The following is a 20,394-nucleotide window of genomic DNA, read 5'->3' on the forward strand; positions in this document are numbered from 1 at the left end:
GTGAGATGAAATAATATTTATAAAAAGATATTGAAGTGATACCAATGAAACAACCAAAAAATACAATTTTCGTACCTTTTTTGCTTATGATTGTAGCTAGTTCTTTGAACAATGGAATGAATAGACAACATGAACGACACAACAATTAAATCAAAACAATAGACATACAAATTTGAATGGAAAAAGTGCAACAAAATTTAGGATTTTGTTACCTCCTTTTTGTATTCCAGAACCAACTACATCCTCTTAATATACCATAAACAAATACATGTTGCATCACATCTTCAAAATGACCCGGATCTTAAAATACACATAAATCACAAAAATGATTTAAAATCAAAACACGGATTAAGATTTATATTAACTTTCTTCAGTGGAACAGAGGTGAAATTATCACAACATCCTAACCTAATTCAACCTTTATATCCATTCCATTTCTTTCCATCAGCTTTCCCAACCTAATTCAAATTCACGGTAAAACTATATCGCTTCACAAAACTCACCACAACAACGGATCTGTTGCTTGGATTCTCTATCGTAAACCTCTCTCTGAATTCAGACCTAAAAATCACAAAACAAAAATCATCAGAATCAAATCGAACTTCAACAGAACAAATTCATAACGTAAACAATCACCCTTCGGTCGCCGTCTTGGATCCATCAATTTGTGCGTTCAACAAATTGATGCGTGCAAGCGAGTAACTCGCTTAAATGATTGAAGCAGAAAGAAAAAGAAATCGAAAAGGCCATGGTCACAGCAGCAGTGTCGCAGAGAGAAGGAGAGAGGGAGAGAACTGACCGTGCGGTAATACGTGATTGCATAAGGAATGGGGGGAGAGGGTTGGCGGTGGTGACGATGATAAGAGGAAGAAGAAGAAACGCGTGATAGAAAGAGAGGAAAAATTGTTAGGTTTAGGTTTAAATTAGGTTTCGTAATTAAGATTTAGGTTAGGGTTAAAACAGGAATTTTAGTCATTAGGGTTTAGGAAAAATTAGGGCTTCAAAATTGGCTTGGGACAACTTTTATATATAGAATAGATTTGTTAGGTTAAATTGTTCCTAACCTAATGCAACATTTTAGAGGGAAACTGTAACGCCCGTCTTAATTATTCGATTATTTAAAAATATATTTATATATATGATTTACGTGATTTTCATGATTGATATGTGTGAATTTTATGATTCATGAAGTTGAGTGGGTTACATGATTTATAACTGCATAATGTGGAGTATTTTGTTGTGGTGAAGTTGCTAGGTTGTTATGACTTATTTTATTATTAAATAAAATAAGATTTGACAAATAAAATAAAAATATTAAAAATTGGGCTGTGTGGTGAGATGAGCAATTAGTAGTGATAAGAGTAATTAGGAAAGATAAATAGACAGACATAAGTTAAGAAAAGTAGTACGTACGTTTTTGGAGAAAAAGTCAGAAAGAGAGAAGAACCAAGGAGAGCTGCGATTCTGCTATTATCAGGTAAGGGTGAGACTAATTTTCAATATTATTAAGGGTATAATTCTATAGGATGAATTTAGCATGATTAGGTTAAGTTTTGGTGAGAATTGAGAATTAGGTTTAGGATCAATTTTGATGAATGAATCAAGAACAGATGTTAGATTGATGCAAAATTAGTGTACAGACCTTAGATATGACTTAAGATGATAATTAGATGCTATTTGGATGAAGGAATCATGAATATAGGTGAAAAGTTGTGATTTTTAGGTTTCTGGCCGTACTGACATTCATCGCTCGCACCTGCGAGCAAGAACACTCGCATCTGCGAGCTAGAACCCAGAACTCGCAACTGCGAGCAACACAACTCGCAACTGCGAGTGACCTGTGAGCTCGCAACTGCGAGCAGAATAACTCGCCACTGCGAGTAAATACGTAGGAACCCAGAATGCACACTTTGCTCGCCATTGCGAGTGAAGTTACTCGCAACTGCGAGTTAGGCTGTTAGTTGCCCAAAATTGTCCCGATGCGATCCTTTCGCACGTATAGTCTTGAGCTGACCTTAGAAGTAAGAATGGGGGTGATTTAGAATGTTTCCAGATGTTACAGAAGTCTGTTTATATGACTGAAATGATTAGTAATGTTGCATGAATAATGTTATGATGTTTTTATGATATTATGTTGATGTAATCCATTCCTTAAATGATGTTGAGATATTCCAACACTGTTATATGTTGTAAATCTGTTGCTGTTTATTGCTGCTGACCTTTAATGTCTTGAGATTGCATGAGTCGGTCTATGTTGCAAGAAATTAAGAAGTTGTCCATGATTATGAGTCGTATGAGTCGTTCATGATGTCGTCTAAGTTGCTGGAAGTTTGAGTCCATTGCATACTCATTAAAGTTGGGGGCTTTAGGCCCGGCAGCCTTTGTGCTCATTAAAGTTGGGGGCTTTAGGCCCGGCAGCCTTTGTGCTCACACGTTGAAGAGCCTATTATGCTCATTTGTTGTTGATTGGTACCACATGCATTTGCATATCAAGAAGTTCATGATGTTAAGTTGTCAAGTTGTTGTTGAGTTGATAGAGTTGCATGGTCTAAGATGAGTTGTGTTGTCGAGTTGTTGTTGAGTTGATAGAGTTGCATGGTCAAAGATGAGTTGTGTCGTCAAGCTGAGTGTTAAGTTGATTATGATTGTGATGAAAATTAGTAATGATATTTGATGATTGTATTTGTTATGAAATGAAATATATACTGATTGTTAATTGTTGACATGTTATTAATGTTTAAGTTGTTAAATGCATTTTATTGGATTATATGCTTAATGTATTGACTATGAAATCTCACCCCTTCTGCGTATATGTTGCCTCGACCGTGGGTAATGTGCAGGTAATAAAGATTAGAGGCGTTCATGAGTGGACTCTCAGTTGGTGTCTAGGTACTCTGATACGTAACGGGATGGGGGCTTGCTTTTACTTCTATTCCTTACGTGTCTCTTTTATGAACTAATTTATGAGATTTTCCAATAAGGCCTGCGTGCCAAGACTTTTAGATGTTGAACTATTTTCCGCTGCAACAATTTTAAGATTTTCATGATGTTGAATTGAAAAGATAATTATTATTATCCGTTTTATGATTTAAATGAAGTATGTGACATTCCGTTGTGATCAAAATACTCTGATTTTAAATGAAATTTTTATGTTGGGAAAACGGGGTGTTACAATTGGTATCAGAGCAGGTCGGTCCGTCCGGCCAAGTAGTGAGTCGAGTTGTGTCCTTAGCAGTTGGAATACCACTATTATGATATTCTAAACGTTGTGTGTTGTGCAGAGAAGAGACCTGGAGGCTGCGAATCTTATTTGCTATAAGAGGACTAGAATGGCTGGAAGAAATGATGCTGCGATTGCTGCTGCTTTGGAAGCTGTAGCCCAAGCTGTGGGACAACATCCAAATGCTGGTGCTGGTGCGAATGCTGATGTGAGAATGTTGGAGACCTTTCTGAGAAATCATCCTCCTACCTTCAAAGGAAGGTACGACCCTGATGGAGCACAGACGTGGCTCAAGGAGGTTGAGAGAATTTTCAGAGTTATGCAATGTACTGATGATCAGAAGGTGCGTTTTGGAACGCATATGCTGGCTGAGGAAGCTGATGACTGGTGGGTGAGCCTCCAACCTACCCTAGAGCAGGATGATGCAGTTATTACTTGGGTTGTGTTCAAGAGAGAATTCCTAAACAGATACTTTCCTGAGGATGTTCGCGGGAGAAAAGAGATCGAGTTCCTTGAGCTAAAGCAAGGAAAACATGTCGGTGACAGAGTATGCAGCAAAGTTTGTGGAGCTGGCTCAGTTCTATCCACACTACACGGGGGACAATGCTGAGTTCTCCAAGTGTATCAAGTTTGAGAATGGTTTGCGTGCTGATATTAAGCGAGCCATTGGTTACCAACAGATCCGTGACTTTTCTGCTTTGGTGAGCAGATGCAGAATCTATGAAGATGACAGCAAAGCTCATTATAAGATTATGAGTGAGAAGAGGGGTAAGGGCCAACAAAGTCGCCCAAAGCCTTACAGTGCTCCTGCTGACAAGGGAAAAGGAAGAGCTAATGATGAGAGGAGGTCTAATAAGAAGGATGCTGGTGCTGAGGTTGTTTGTTACACTTGTGGCGAGAAAGGCCATAAGAGTACTGCTTGTACTAAGGATATTAAACGGTGCTTTCGTTGTGGCAGTAAAGGACATACACTTGCAGAGTGTAAGCATGCGGACATTGTGTGTTTTAACTGCAAAGAAGAGGGTCATATTGGGTCTCAGTGTACGAATCCGAAGAAGACTCAGACTAGAGGGAAAGTGTTTGCTTTGACTGGTACTCAGACTAAAAATGAGGATCGTTTGATCAGAGGTACTTGTTATATTAACAATACTCCTTTAGTTGCTATTATTGATACTGGTGCTACACATTGTTTTGTTGCTTTTGATTGTGCTTCTAAGTTGGGTCTTGCTGTGTCTGATATGAGTGGAGAAATGGTCGTCGAAACTCCAGCTAAGGGTTCGGTGACCACTTCTCTTGTTTGCTTACGATGTCCTTTGTCTATGTTTGATCGTGATTTTGAGATTGATTTAGTTTGTCTGCCTCTGAGTGGAATGGATGTAATTCTTGGTATGAACTGGTTAGAGTACAACCATGTTCTCATTAACTGTTTTAGTAAAACGGTGCGTTTCTCTTCTGCCGAAGAGGAAAGTGGAGCAGAATTTTTGTCTACTAAGCAGCTGAAGCAATTAGAACGTGATGGGATCTTGATGTTTTCCTTGATGGCATCCTTATTATTGGAGAATCAAGCAGTGATTGATAAGTTGCAAGTGGTGTGTGATTTTCCTGAAGTTTTCCCTGATGAAATCCCTGATGTACCACCGGAAAGAGAAGTTGAATTTTCTATTGACCTTGTTTCGGGAACGAAGCCTGTGTCTATGACACCTTACCGTATGTCAGCTTCTGAGTTGGCTGAGTTGAAGAAACAGTTGGAGGATTTGCTAGAGAAGAAGTTCATTAGACCGAGTGTTTCACCTTGGGGAGCGCCGGTATTGTTGGTTAAGAAGAAAGATGGAAGTATGAGGTTGTGCATTGATTATCGACAACTGAATAAAGTGACTGTAAAGAATAGATATCCACTTCCTAGAATTGATGATTTGATGGACCAGCTGGTGGGTGCACGTGTGTTCAGCAAGATTGATTTAAGGTCGGGTTATCATCAGATTAAAGTAAAAGATGAAGATATGCAGAAGACGGCCTTTAGGACGCGATATGGTCATTATGAATATAAGGTGATGCCTTTTGGTGTGAGTAATGCGCCTGGCGTGTTTATGGAGTATATGAATCGCATTTTCCATGCATTTTTGGATCGCTTTGTGGTTGTGTTCATCGATGATATTTTGATTTACTCTAAGACAGAAGAAGAACATGCAGAACATTTGAAAATCGTTCTGCAAGTGCTGAAGGAGAAGAAGTTGTATGCTAAATTGTCTAAGTGTGAATTCTGGTTGAACGAGGTAAGTTTTCTGGGCCATGTTATTTCTAGTAGTGGTATTGCGGTTGATCCATCTAAAGTTGAAGCAGTATCACAATGGGAGACTCCTAGGTCAGTTACAGAGATTAGAAGCTTTTTGGGTTTGGCAGGATACTATCGGAGATTTATAGAAGGATTTTCTAAGTTGGCACTTCCGTTAACACAGTTGACGTGTAAAGGTAAAACCTTTGTGTGGGATGTTCATTGTGAGAACAGTTTTAATGAATTGAAGAAGCGTTTGACGACGGCTCCAGTTTTGATTTTGCCAAAACCTGATGAACCTTTTGCAGTGTATTGTGATGCGTCCAAATTGGGCTTAGGCGGTGTACTTATGCAAGATGGTAAAGTTGTTGCTTATGCATCAAGACAGTTGAGAACTCATGAACGAAACTATCCTACTCATGACCTTGAGTTAGCTGCAGTCGTATTTGTCCTTAAGATTTGGAGACATTACTTGTATGGTTCGAGATTTGAGGTGTTTAGTGATCACAAGAGCTTGAAGTATTTGTTTGATCAGAAAGAATTGAATATGCGACAGCGGCGGTGGCTCGAATTGTTGAAAGATTATGACTTTAGCTTGAATTACCATCCGGGTAAAGCTAACGTTGTTGCGGATGCCTTAAGTAGGAAGAGTTTACATATGTCTGCTATGATGGTGAAGGAATTTGAATTACTTGAACAATTTAGAGATATGAGCTTAGTTTGTGAAATGTCGTCTCGGAGCGTTAAGTTAGGAATGCTGAAAATTGATAACGATTTCTTGGAAAGTATTAGAGATGCACAGAAGGTTGATGTTAAGTTTGTGGACTTGTTGGTTGCTAGTAATCAAACTGAAGATTGTGACTTTAAAGTCGATGATCAAGGTGTGTTGAGGTTCCGAGGTAGGATTTGTATTCCAGACAATGATGAGATAAAAAGGATGATTCTGGAAGAGAGTCATAGGAGTAGCTTGAGCATTCATCCGGGAGCTACAAAGATGTATCATGATTTAAAGAAGCTGTTTTGGTGGTCAGGATTGAAACGTGATGTGGCACAATTTGTGTACTCTTGTTTGATTTGTCAGAAGTCGAAGGTAGAGCATCAGAAACCTGCTGGGTTGATGACACCGTTAGATGTACCAGAATGGAAATGGGATAGTATATCCATGGATTTTGTGACAAGTTTGCCGAATACTCCTAAGGGAAATGACGCTATTTGGGTGATTGTTGACAGATTGACGAAGTCGGCACATTTCCTTCCGATTAATATTAGTTTTCCTGTGGCTCAGTTGGCAGAGATTTATATTCGAGACATAGTGAAATTGCATGGTGTTCCTTCAAGCATCGTGTCAGATAGAGATCCACGATTTACTTCTAGATTTTGGAAGAGTTTGCAAGAGGCTTTAGGTTCTAAGTTGAGATTGAGTTCGGCTTATCATCCTCAGACAGATGGTCAGTCGGAAAGAACGATTCAGTCACTTGAGGATTTGTTGAGAGTATGTGTGCTTGAGCAAGGTGGAACTTGGGATAGTCATCTTCCGTTGATAGAGTTCACTTATAACAATAGCTATCATTCCAGTATTGGGATGGCACCTTTCGAGGCTTTGTATGGTCGGAGGTGTAGGACTCCGTTGTGTTGGTTTGAGACAGGTGAAAGTGTGGTTCTAGGACCAGAAATTGTTCAACAGACTACCGAGAAGGTGAAAATGATTCAAGAGAAGATGAAAGCGTCGCAGAGTCGACAGAAGAGTTACCATGATAAGCGTAAAAAAGACCTAGAGTTTCAAGAGGGAGACCATGTGTTCTTGAGAGTTACTCCAACGACCGGTGTTGGTCGTGCATTGAAGTCAAAGAAGTTGACTCCAAAGTTTATTGGTCCTTATCAGATATCTGAGAGAATTGGCACGGTGGCTTACAGAGTTGGCTTACCACCGCATTTATCAAATTTGCATGATGTATTCCATGTGTCGCAATTGAGGAAGTATGTTCCAGACCCGTCCCATGTGATTCAGAGTGATGATGTGCAAGTTAGAGACAACCTTACGGTGAAGACCTTACCCTTGAGGATTGATGATCGCAAGATGAAGACGTTGAGAGGCAAGGAGATACCTCTAGTGAGAGTTGTTTGGAGTGGAACGACTGGTGAAAGCCTGACATGGGAGCTAGAGAGTAAGATGATGGAGTCTTATCCAGAGTTGTTTGCTTGAGGTAAATTTTCGAGGACGAAAATTCTATAAGTTGGGGAGAGTTGTAACGCCCGTCTTAATTATTCGATTATTTAAAAATATATTTATATATATGATTTACGTGATTTTCATGATTGATATGTGTGAATTTTATGATTCATGAAGTTGAGTGGGTTACATGATTTATAACTGCATAATGTGGAGTATTTTGTTGTGGTGAAGTTGCTAGGTTGTTATGACTTATTTTATTATTAAATAAAATAAGATTTGACAAATAAAATAAAAATATTAAAAATTGGGCTGTGTGGTGAGATGAGCAATTAGTAGTGATAAGAGTAATTAGGAAAGATAAATAGACAGACATAAGTTAAGAAAAGTAGTACGTACGTTTTTGGAGAAAAAGTCAGAAAGAGAGAAGAACCAAGGAGAGCTGCGATTCTGCTATTATCAGGTAAGGGTGAGACTAATTTTCAATATTATTAAGGGTATAATTCTATAGGATGAATTTAGCATGATTAGGTTAAGTTTTGGTGAGAATTGAGAATTAGGTTTAGGATCAATTTTGATGAATGAATCAAGAACAGATGTTAGATTGATGCAAAATTAGTGTACAGACCTTAGATATGACTTAAGATGATAATTAGATGCTATTTGGATGAAGGAATCATGAATATAGGTGAAAAGTTGTGATTTTTAGGTTTCTGGCCGTACTGACATTCATCGCTCGCACCTGCGAGCAAGAACACTCGCATCTGCGAGCTAGAACCCAGAACTCGCAACTGCGAGCAACACAACTCGCAACTGCGAGTGACCTGTGAGCTCGCAACTGCGAGCAGAATAACTCGCCACTGCGAGTAAATACGTAGGAACCCAGAATGCACACTTTGCTCGCCATTGCGAGTGAAGTTACTCGCAACTGCGAGTTAGGCTGTTAGTTGCCCAAAATTGTCCCGATGCGATCCTTTCGCACGTATAGTCTTGAGCTGACCTTAGAAGTAAGAATGGGGGTGATTTAGAATGTTTCCAGATGTTACAGAAGTCTGTTTATATGACTGAAATGATTAGTAATGTTGCATGAATAATGTTATGATGTTTTTATGATATTATGTTGATGTAATCCATTCCTTAAATGATGTTGAGATATTCCAACACTGTTATATGTTGTAAATCTGTTGCTGTTCATTGCTGCTGACCTTTAATGTCTTGAGATTGCATGAGTCGGTCTATGTTGCAAGAAATTAAGAAGTTGTCCATGATTATGAGTCGTATGAGTCGTTCATGATGTCGTCTAAGTTGCTGGAAGTTTGAGTCCATTGCATACTCATTAAAGTTGGGGGCTTTAGGCCCGGCAGCCTTTGTGCTCATTAAAGTTGGGGGCTTTAGGCCCGGCAGCCTTTGTGCTCATTAAAGTTGGGGGCTTTAAGCCCGGCAGCCTTTGTGCTCACACGTTGAAGAGCCTATTATGCTCATTTGTTGTTGATTGGTACCACATGCATTTGCATATCAAGAAGTTCATGATGTTAAGTTGTCAAGTTGTTGTTGAGTTGATAGAGTTGCATGGTCTAAGATGAGTTGTGTTGTCGAGTTGTTGTTGAGTTGATAGAGTTGCATGGTCAAAGATGAGTTGTGTCGTCAAGCTGAGTGTTAAGTTGATTATGATTGTGATGAAAATTAGTAATGATATTTGATGATTGTATTTGTTATGAAATGAAATATATACTGATTGTTAATTGTTGACATGTTATTAATGTTTAAGTTGTTAAATGCATTTTATTGGATTATATGCTTAATGTATTGACTATGAAATCTCACCCCTTCTGCGTATATGTTGCCTCGACCGTGGGTAATGTGCAGGTAATAAAGATTAGAGGCGTTCATGAGTGGACTCTCAGTTGGTGTCTAGGTGCTCTGATACGTAACGGGATGGGGGCTTGCTTTTACTTCTATTCCTTACGTGTCTCTTTTATGAACTAATTTATGAGATTTTCCAATAAGGCCTGCGTGCCAAGACTTTTAGATGTTGAACTATTTTCCGCTGCAACAATTTTAAGATTTTCATGATGTTGAATTGAAAAGATAATTATTATTATCCGTTTTATGATTTAAATGAAGTATGTGACATTCCGTTGTGATCAAAATACTCTGATTTTAAATGAAATTTTTATGTTGGGAAAACGGGGTGTTACAGAAACTATTAGGTTAAGTTGCTGCAGACCTAATAAAATTAATAAATAAGGATTAGGGTAGCCGAGTTTGCATGGAAATCAGGGTATTCTGTTTGTAAACGTATTAAATAAGTGTAGAAAACATTGTGAAAAAAAAAGGCAACAAGATATGAATGAAATTGGTGTGATGTACTCCCTCCGGTCCTATTTACAAGAGACAATTAATTTTTTAGATCCATTAAATAATTTATGTATTTGGTTTAGATTCTTGACTAGATACATAAATTATTCAATGTATCTAAAAAGTCAACTTTCTCTTGTAAATAGGACCGGAGGGAGTATTTTTTTAGTATTAAATAAGTGTACAAAATATTTCCTTCAAGAAAAAAAGTGTACAAAATATTGTAAAAAAAAAAGGCATGAAATTGATGCGATGCATTTTTTTTAGTATTAAGTAAGTGTACAAAATATTTCCTTAAAAAAAAAGTGTACAAAATATTGTAAAAAAAAAGGCATGAAACTGGTGCGATGCATTTTTTTAGTATTAAATAAGTGCACAAAATATTGTCAAAAAAAGGCAAGAGGATATGAAATTGGTGCGATGCATTTTTTAGATGAAATTTTTTAGGTTAAATTATTGCTAGCGACTGGAAAATATTAGGTTAAATTGCAGACTTAACAAAATTAATAAACAAAGATATGATTAAATGTGAGATCATCTTGTATTGTGGACAAAATTTAAAATAAAAATCGAAGGAACTAGTAATTTTGATAGTAAATAGTAGAGAAATTCTTGTGTGCAAACGAACATAACACATCATCCTGTACAAACAACCAATCATAAATTTTTGTTTAATAAAATTAAAATTAAAATTAAAAAATAGACACGTTCTTTCCTCTTCTTCTCTCGCCGAACCAAAATCCTAGTAGCATATGCTTCCTTTTCCTTCTTTTCTTCAAACCCCACTCTAACTATGATCAATTACATGATGCTTCTTCCTCTTACAACATCCTTATTTCTCAATTTCTTATTTAAATGCAACTTGCCCATCGATTAAAATTTCAATCTTTTCTATTGAATTTTTCGTGGTACGTATATGTAGATTACTGGTGTTGGGTTTTTGCCATCATGTAATCCCTTCATGAAAATTATACTCCAACTCCCACTTTCAATTACACTTGTGCGCAAATGTAATCCCTTCATTAGGATTTTTCGATTTCTTTGTTTTTTGTTTTAATGGAATACATGCATTTTTCTTGGTTTGTTTGCTAAATAAAAGGCAATAGAAATTGCATTGGTATGAAGAATAGGTTGTACAGTAGACCATGTGACAGATGAGTATGGTTTATTAATAACAATTAGGAAAGAAAATTTGATGTGATTTTGGAGGATTTGAGGTGGAGGGCTGAAGTTGACATGAATGAAAAGCCCATTAGGGACTTTGTGTTGCTATTTCTAAAACTATTGTTTTGAAGTTGGGTCTTAGAATTGATGAGGAGGAGAAGATTGGTGGGGATGGGGATTGTGTTGGTATGACTCCAAAGGAAAACGATGGTGATGAGGAGAGCAAGATAGATTCTAATGCGTTTACTTATTTTTATCCTGAATAGTTAAGAGTGCTTGAATTTAGTTTTGTATGTGATGTCTATATTATTATGCTCATCACTGAAAATGAAAAATTGTCAGCCCTCTTAACATTGATTGATAACAAATATGCTAGTTCATTGCCAACTTATACCTAAAAGTTATATATTTTAGATTGGTTATTTCATTGTATCAAGTTTTGTGTGATTATTTAGTTAGTAATTAAATTGAAATTTTAACACATGTCATGGTTTGTTGCCACACGTGGAGACATCTTAATATTAGCAGCAATTGGATGGGTAAAGCACAAAAATATGGTCAAGTTGCTTGGATATGGTTCTATTGCCTATCATATTTTAGCTTTGAAGGAAACACATCATGATCACAATGTGTTAGAGATAAGTCATGTATCATCATAGGTGTGGGGGATATGAAGATTGAATGGTGAAGATTTAATTTAATCCACTATCCTTTAGATGAACCACTCGAGTTCTACAATATGTTACAGATTTGTAAATAACATGCTTAAAGGAATATGTTGATGAAATTGAGCTATAATTAACGCAACAATAATATACAGAGCCTCTACTTCAAAATATGTAAAAATACATTAAAGTATCATGTAATGACATTCCATTCATAAGATTTAACTCCATTTTATGACTACTCTGATGGCAAGTGAATCAGAAAGTGCAATATAATCATGTGAGGCCTCACATAATTTTTTTACAAAGGACATCAAGATTTGAATCAGAAAATATATATAGTCTGAGGTAGTAACAAAGTTTTTACAAAGCTGCATCAGTGGTAAAAAAATATGAAACAAAAGAAAACAACACAAATAAAAGATTCCTCGACAAGGAACTAAGCGATCAGCCACAACACTAATGAAAACTGATACTTGCTTAAACCATGAACGTGCATTCCAAACACAAAAAAACGATGTTGAAGCGCAACTGAACTTGAGTTATGAACGTAAAAACCGAAACCTCCCATTACAGACTGTCCAAAACCGAATTTGTAGTGAAAAAACTGCATCTTCAGCACGCCATCAAAAAACACAATAAGGCACAAAACCAAATCAGAAACCTAACGATCAGGCACAATAGCAAAACAGAAAAGGACAAGCAGCAGCAGGGCACCACTGCAAACAGAGAACACAGACCAAAACAGCAGGGAAAAACCACTTGATTGGACTCCCAAATAGTACCAACAAAAAGTATCATCTCAGATCACTTGATCATTGTCTACCTTGATAATTGCTACTTGGAGGTATCCGACCAAAATTACAAGATTCCTGCAACAATAAAATTCAATGATACCGATAAAATATCAATACTTCAGTCAAATATATCATTTAAAAAACAAGAATAAATTATAATCAAAATACCTGGCTGAAATAATTGAACGAGTTCATTCCATGTAGCAAGTTACTAAATGAAGTTGATGTAGCATTTAAACCCCAACTTGAAGGATGTTGTTGCTGTTAAGGATATCGAAAATATTGTCAGCTAAAATACAATTGTAAGAAATATTAAATTTATAATGATGGTAGAATGTGGTAAACCTGTTGAGATTCATCAAATGAAGGATAAACATTAGTGTCATACCCCAATTTTTGACCTAAGATACTACTGACACGTGTCGGTGGACCCTACCTTAATATGCCATTTAACCCGGACCGGTCTCTGACTTTTCAGTGAAAAATTCGGCAGAGAGGTATTTTAAAATACCTCATATTTGGTTCCGAGTCAGGCCCTCTTCCCTTTATTATTTTTTATTTTCTTTAGTCTTTATTTCCATATTTTAATTTTTAATTTTTTCTTTTTTTAATTTATTAATTTTAACTTTAGTTTAATTTAGTCATTATTTCTTTTAATTCTTTTTTTTCCTTTTAGATAAGTCCAAGTCTTTATTTTCTTTTTTCATTTGTTTATTAATTAGAGGATAAAATCCAAAAAATATGCATGTTTATCTCTTTCTTATTTTTACTCCTTATTTTTTATTTATTTATGTTCATTATTAAGTGTTTAAGCCAAAAATGGTCCAAGTTCAAAGGCACAAAGGCACAACCGTTCATCCTCATCCTCATCCAAAAAACAACTTCATGTACATCTGCATCCAAGTCCCAAATTCAGGAACAAACACACTTTCCTCCTCCCCAAGCCACAAATTTTTTGCTTCTCTTGAACAAACCCTAACCCTACCCAAGATGCTATAAAAGAAAAAGCCAATTCATCAAGAATAGGGGGAACCGAGTCTTATTTTAATTCCAGTTTTATTAGAAAAATCTTAGTCTTCCGTAATTTATTTTTTATTTAGGTTCTCCGAACTATTTTCAATTTAATTCACAGTTTCAATTGTGTCTTTATTCTTTGCATTCATGCTGCCATTGTTATTGCTCATTCACGTTGCTATTGCTCATTTGTTTTTAACCTTTAATTCACTATAGCTATTGCATCATTTAGAACCTTGAGAATCTTTGTTTCACGTTTATTTAATTCCAATTCTTGTTAGTTTTGATTGCCATGTTAATTCATTCCCAATCCCATTAATTCCATTGCCGCTGTGCTTTTACATATTGAGTTCGTTTGTGTTGCTGCAATTCAATCCATTCATCCAATTTCAATTTCAAGTTTTTTTTTTTTTGTTATTCCATTTAGATTCCATTATTGCTGTCACGTAACTGTTCAAATCCATTGTCGTTTTATGATCTTGTTCCATATTGTTCTTTTATTTTCCATCGCTTATGTTATATTGTTGAATTCCAATTCATTCAATCCATATTGCATTGCTGCCGTGTTGAATCAATCCATTCCATTATTACTGTTTCACATGATTTGGCTTTAATAAGATTGCTTGATGTGCATGTGTGCTACTGTCCATATATTTTCATAGCTGTAGGTTATTGTTCAGCTCCAATTGCAATTCTAATTGCTAGTTGCATCAATTCCAATTGTCCATATGTTTTTATTGTTGCCGTGTCACTATTCAGCTCTCCAATTTCAGTTGCAAAAATTGATTCTAACCGTGGCAATCATTTCAGGTTAAAGTTTCCATTAACAATGATGTGCTTAGAGTTACCTTTTATTTCAAGTTGCCCTTTGATAACAGAATTGGTATCTCCTTCAACTTCAATGGTTCGAAACTAGTAGTGTTGTTGTGGCTGCTCTCCAAAGTTAACAAGATTCCATCATAAAGAGAACTTGGTGACCCTTTTTGCATCTCATTTTTTTATCCCTCTTTCTTTATGCATTTTAATTTTTCTTGCATTTTTTATTTCCTTTTTTTTATGTTTATTAGATTAGGCTGCATATTTATCATTCATTCGTGTATATTTATTTTATGTCATTTACTTTTATCGCACGAACTTTAGAATGTATATTAGGTTTAATGTAAATACATCTTTAGTTTAGGCTTATTATCATGCATTTTTTTTTTTCCGCAGACTATAGAATGTATTAATAGGTTTTTGTAATAACTTAGGTGCATGTGTGTGTGTGTGTGTGTGTGTGTGTGTGTGTGCGCTTTACTTTTATTGCTTCGTAGTTTAGGTCAAAGGTCGTTGTGGTGGTCCAACACCACCATAACACCTACGCTTTATGTTCTCGCTCCGTTAGTTTTAATTTTAGTTTAATCATTATCATTCAAAAACAACAAAAACATGCAAATACTTCAAAAACACAAAGATATTTTTTTAAATAAACCTTGATCCTAAATCAAGTGACCGTCTTTTTTCATTTTATTTTCTTAATCAAACATTAATCAATCTAAATTCTACTTTGAGTTTTTTTCTTTCTTTAATATAAAAAATACAAACCAAATTTCATTTTGCCATTTGGCTTTTCCATTTTAAAACCTTTTTCAAACTAATAAAAAACACACAACCAATCAAACGTCAGTTTTTTAATCCCGAACTACGAGGTTTTGATCCCTCACGGGTACGTAGGCAGAGGACCATGTCCTTCCAAATCAATAAAATGTAGATAATTAGGTCTTCCCTCTTTAATTATTTCAAATACTTTTTTCCAAAAAACAAGCAAGTTATAGCACATTATTTTAAATAAAACCAAGAGGTTCCCGTAGAGTACTACGGACATAAAGGGTGCTAACACCTTCCCTTTATGTAACTAACCCCCGAACCCTAAATCTTTTCAAAATGGGGCAGTTTGAACTTTTTCTTCCCCTTTTTCTAAAAAAATAAAATGTTCAGTCGTGAAATAATTAGTGAGTCAAAAAGCTAATCAAATAGCCTTGATCTCCGAAAAATGACGCGACAGAAATGGCGACTTCACTGGGGACCCCCTAAGAGGGTTGAGCCTAACTTGGTCTTATTTAATTTTTGTGCTATAACTTGCTTAAAAAATCAAAAAATAAAAGATGGAAATTCGTGTATATATTTGTTCTTCCTTCTTCTTTCTCCTTTCTTAAACGTGAGTGGTGAGATAAGTCCTACACCCGGACTTGAGGGAAACATAAGATAGGATGGTGGTATAATCAAAGTCCCATACCGAGAGTAGGTTTCGGGATATGGCACATGTGATAACCCCACTCAACGGAGGTCTCTTGGAAGTAATTTATGTCGACATGAGTAGTCGTGATTGGCATTGCTATTTTCAAGTGACTGTTAATGTTGAGGACCTTTAGTTACCTTTAACCCATCTTGGCCTTTTGGGACGTAGTGCGGTGGCTAATCAAGAGTAGTCTTGAGTTGGTTGATACGCGATACTACACTCAGACGAGACTTTCTTACGAACGTTGTTGGACCGGAAGTAGTTCCGCAACCCGATAATGTTCGGAAGTGGTTGACAACTCTGGGAACTTGGTAGAACCCTTGTTACAAGTGAAAATAAAACCATAGTACTTACCAAATGGCGTTGTTATCCCTAAGCTCCAACATTGTATGCCTAACCTCACCATGCATACATGCATTCATTCATAAAAACTTTTTCTCATCAAAACATCGAAGGACTTAGATAAGTCGTCTTGTAAACATCAGAGGTATTGACCTTGTAAAGAGGAACACCAAGAAATACAATTTCAAAAGTCTTAAATTAGACCTTAGCTTTGTCGGGGACTTTGTCTTTGGCATTGCTTTTGAGGGAACTGTTTTCAAACATTTCAAATTATCAAATGAAACAATATTCCTTATGATGTTTACAATTACTTTGACAAGTCCTTCAAAAAAAAAATGTGTCTATTTTTGCATCATGCATCATTTGCATTTCATAGTCTCAATTCCGAGTCTCAAGATTTTTTTTCTTTTCCATAAAAGGGTCAACCCGTTTCACAAAGTGGTCCGACTGTTCTCTTCCAAAGTCGACTCGCACCTACAACACTCGTGCAAACAAAAGAGAGAAGTGTGGACAAGAGATCACAACACTCCAGGCTGAGTCAAAGCAGACGCAGTTCCAGCAGGGGCCAGAACGCCAACATCAACAACAGCCTCGACAACAGGCTCCAAAGATGCAGTTTGACCCAATCCCAATGACGTATGAGGAGCTGCTTCCCATCTTGCTCATGAAGAACCTTGTCAAAACTAGAAAGCCTCCTCGAGTGCCTAACGAGTTGCCGATTGGGTATCAACCTGACATCTCATGTGCCTTTCATCAAGGAGCACCTGGCCATGACATTGAGCACTGTCTCTCTTTGAAGATTGAAGTCCAGAAGCTGATTGAAGCCAATATATTTCTCTTCGAAGATTGAATTCGTACTTATAAGCCACATTTGGGTCGTTTTTGATGTTCCTTCTACTACTTATCTGTTCAAATAATGCGTTGGTTTGTTGTTTGCTGCTTTTCAAAAAAAAAATCCTTTCGTTCCGCCCGAGACGAAAATGAACTTGTGTAGGGCATTTTGCTTCTTGCATTGTCATCATTAATAAAAAAGTCGTTTTGATCCCGACTTTGTTTTTATTTTGTGCTTTTTTCTGGAAAAATGGTAATACAAAAAACCAAAAAATATAATCATTCTCAAATATCTGCATAATCATAATTTATACTCACTTGTCAAAATCAATAATCAAATCATGCATTAATAAACTCGTTGAACACATTAACCATGTACTCTCTTCCAACTTTGAGTTCCCTGTGTCCGAAGCTGAAAAAGAGAATGAAGAGACTCCTGATGAGATCTCTCATATACTGGGGGCATCTTAGCAGTCGAAGCCGCAAACAAAACATCAAGAAGATTGTCCAGAAGATGGCATTCATTGACAAAGACTGGCTCGAGGTGCTACCATTCGCTCTGCTCAGATATCGTACTTCAGTACACATTTCAACAGGGGCAACCCCCCTCCTTCCCCGATATGCAACATGGAGGTCGTGCCTCCCGCGGAGATCGAAGTCCCATCAATAGGAGTTCTGCTAAAGTCCAAGCTTGATCAAATTTAAACGCATGACGACCTTGTACAAACATATCAAAAGAGGTTTGAAACAAGCTTCTAACAAAATGGTTCGTCCCCATGAATTTCAAGAACGGAACTTTGTACTACTTTCCAACCAGACTCCAGGGGCAAGTGGATGCCTAATTATGAAGGTTCATGTGCAAAAACTTTACAACTACGGATGGTGACAAACTCACGCGTCCCATGAATGCCGGTGCAGTCAAGAAATACTCTGTCAAAAAAATAAAAGCTCGATAAGTCGCAAATCATAAAAAAGTGGCTTAGGCAAAGATGAGCGTCTCGGTGGACTGAAAACCCGAAAGGGCGGTCCAGGCAAAAATTAGAGACAAAAAAAAAATGATAATTATCCTGATAGGTTGAAACCCGAAAAGGGCGATCTATGCAAAAGTTAAGGATCATGACAAATAACTGCATCAGTCAGCACAATTCACTTGGGGCATATTTGCTATCAAAGGCCTCCGATTCGAAGCATCAGCAGATCAAAGACTCGGAACTGGGGCATTCAAAGTTGTCAGGGAGTATAACGGTTATTGTGTTCAATGTACCTTCCCATATATTTACCATTTTCCAAATTTTTCAAAGATCCGTGGAGCCATGCCATTGGTAGGCCACCACTCAATTCATCAAATTCGAGCATGTGCCCATCTATTTGGAACTCTCATTTATTCTATTTGCAAAATTTCTTCTATTTTTTATGGCAATACTTGAAGCAAAAATTTTCAAAATACAAAAACCTTTTTTTTACATCTTTTGAAAAGTGTGAACAACAAACGCACTCTCTTTGAACTTGTGAGTAGTCGAAGCGTACATCAGCATCCGCCTCGAGAACGGCTACATTCCGGAAGAGAAACATGTCTAAACACAATGGAGGGGACCTCTGCTTCAAGCAAGATGCTTTCACAGTCAAAAAAAAAATATACAAAAATCAATGCTCGCTAAGTCGAAAAACCTGAAAAGACGGCTTAGGCAATAGAGAGCGTCCCGGTGGACTGAAAACCCGGAAGGGCGGTCCAGGCAAAAATTAGGGGCACAAAAAAAGGAATATACTCCCGGTGGACTGAAAACCCGAAAGGGCGGTCCAGGCAAAAGTTAGGGATTTTCAAAGAAAAATACAAAAATGACTGTCGAAGCATGACAAGGGAAAAGCATTCCGCGCTGACTTACAAATGGCGACTTCTTCCAGGCTGTTGGTTAAACAATGGGCTTTCTCCCCAAGATTCATCAGTTGCTATCAGTTGCAACCTTGTGCCGGGTTTTACACCGTCAACGGCTTGATATGTTCACAATAACATCATCTCCAAGGAAGTTTGCCGAGTGTTTGTACTGCGATGTCAGTCCGACTCCCATCTTACCTGTTTTGTCTCGTTTCATTGAGTCACCTGTCATATACAGTTCATACAGTCATACAAATTACAATTCATACACTCATACAATCATGCATTCATACATTAATACTTTCACACATTCATACACTCATGCATACGCAACATATACACAACATCAATTCATACATGATCGCATTAATCACCAAAATCTTGTTTCGGTTGTGTCTCTTCAGTTCGATCTTCACTTATCATTGCGTCAATCAGCAAGTTTCTACACATGAACATCTGACATTTACCTTCTCATCATCAAAAGTGTCATCCCTAGTGTGTTTGGTCCAGAGATGTCACTCATTATAAGCCCGGTGGATTCCGGCGAACTCTTACAAAGCCCAGTGGATTCTGGCCAACTTTTTTTCAAAAGCCGAGTGGATTCTCGCATATGTTTATCAAGCCGAGTGGATTCTCGCAAAAGCCCAGTGGATTCTGGCAAACTTTTATCAAAAGCCGAGTGGATTCTCGCAAAAGCCCAGTGGATTCTGGCCAACTTTTATCAAAAGCCGAGTGGATTCTCGCAAAAGCCGAGTGGATTCTCGCAAACCTTATCAAAAGCCGAGTGGATTCTCGCAAAAGTCGAGTGGATTCTCGCAAACCTTATCAAAAGCCGAGTGGATTCTCGCGAAAGCCGAGTGGATTCTCGCAAAAGCCGAGTGGATTCTCGCAAAAAGCCCAGTGGATTCTGGCAAACTTTTATCAAAAGCCGAGTGGATTCTCGCAAAAGCCGAGTGGATTCTCGCAAATGTTTTTCTTGTTTCAAGCTGCTAGTCCCAAACAACGGACCGCTTGAGTTTATCTTGTTTCAAGCTGCCAGTCCTAAACAACGGACCGCTGGAGTTTGCTACTTTCTCTTGTTTTAAGCTGCCAGTCCTAAACAACGGACCGCTTGAGTCTACTTTTCATCTTGTTCCAAGCTTCCGGTCCTAAACAACGGACCGCTTGAGTCTACTTTTTATCTTGTTCCAAGCTTCCAGTCCCAAACAACGGACCGCTTGCGTTTATCCTGTTTCAAGCTGTCAGTCCTAAATAACAGACCGCTTGGGTTTACCATTTATCTTGTTTCAAGCCACCAGTCCTAAACAACGGTCCACTTGAGTTTACCTTTCATCTTGTTTCAGACGGCCAGTTCGAACCAATGAACAGTTTGAAATCACATTTTATCTTCTCGAGAGTGTCATCCCCAGT

General features: G+C 37.3%; 2 long non-coding RNA genes across 3 annotated transcripts; both read right to left on the bottom strand.

Annotated features, from left to right (window-relative positions):
• Positions 1 to 329: 329 nt before the first annotated feature.
• LOC146941345 (uncharacterized) lies at positions 330 to 881 on the bottom strand. 2 transcript variants are annotated; one of them, XR_015032330.1, is made up of 2 exons: positions 800 to 881; positions 330 to 561 (listed from the first exon to the last, which is right to left on the bottom strand). It is a non-coding gene; the product is annotated as an uncharacterized LOC146941345 (long non-coding RNA). The 2 variants fall into 2 exon arrangements; XR_015032329.1 differs by lacking the exon at positions 800 to 881 and adding an exon at positions 637 to 774.
• Positions 882 to 12,162: 11,281 nt separating this feature from the next.
• On the bottom strand, positions 12,163 to 13,027 carry LOC146941346 (uncharacterized). Its single transcript, XR_015032332.1, has 3 exons — positions 12,992 to 13,027; positions 12,815 to 12,907; positions 12,163 to 12,721 (listed from the first exon to the last, which is right to left on the bottom strand). It is a non-coding gene; the product is annotated as an uncharacterized LOC146941346 (long non-coding RNA).
• Positions 13,028 to 20,394: the final 7,367 nt, after the last annotated feature.

The sequence above is a fragment of the Medicago sativa genome, chromosome 3 (assembly GCF_051527215.1).
Source record: "Medicago sativa cultivar Bolivia chromosome 3, Bolivia_mono, whole genome shotgun sequence".
In the NCBI taxonomy this organism is placed as follows: domain Eukaryota; kingdom Viridiplantae; phylum Streptophyta; class Magnoliopsida; order Fabales; family Fabaceae; genus Medicago; species Medicago sativa.